Here is a 608-nt window from a genome sequence, read left to right on the forward strand (position 1 = left end):
AAAAAAAAAAAAAAAAGAAGAGTCACAACAGGACATTTACCTCCCCTGCCAGGCGATCATCTGGATCATAATCCTTTAGATTAACAACGGTTACCGGCAGGTCTATGGCAGTAACGGCTTTGGCAAGACTTACAGCAAATCCCTAGTAAGAAAAAAAAAATCAAATGAAGTCTTCAGGAAGGCGATAAGCAACACATGGCCCTCACTCACCCCAGGAAAGATATGTGATGTTCCTCATGAGGAACTCTGTGGTAGTGGGCAATCGGACAGTTTCTCATCAGTATTTTCACTGTGGCCATTCCCTCAGGCCCAAGACAGAGCTCGCTGTCCACGGTCCTCTTATTCTCACTCTGCAAGGGCATTCAGAGGATGAGGGCTACACACTAGCCACTTTGCCTGCTGCACCAAACATGCAGTAAAAAAAAAAAAAAAAAAAAAAAGCAACCGGGCACCCGTGGCACACACCTATAATCCTAGCTACTCAGGAGACTGAGATCTGAGGATCATGGTTCAAAGCCAGCCCAGGCAAGAAAGTCTGTGAGACTCTTATCTCCAATAAGCCACTCAGAAAACCAGAAGTGATACTGTGGCTCAAGTGGTAGAGTGCT

The 608-nt window shown here is 45.6% G+C and overlaps 1 protein-coding gene across 1 annotated transcript in view; it reads left to right on the top strand.

Annotated features, from left to right (window-relative positions):
* Sbds (Shwachman-Bodian-Diamond syndrome) overlaps positions 1–608 on the top strand; it is a 6,889-nt gene that overhangs the window by 3,008 nt on the left and 3,273 nt on the right. The window lies entirely within an intron of this gene.

Source organism: Dipodomys ordii, unplaced genomic scaffold (assembly GCF_000151885.1).
Source record: "Dipodomys ordii isolate 6190 unplaced genomic scaffold, Dord_2.0 Scaffold164, whole genome shotgun sequence".
Classification (NCBI taxonomy): Eukaryota; Metazoa; Chordata; class Mammalia; order Rodentia; family Heteromyidae; genus Dipodomys; species Dipodomys ordii.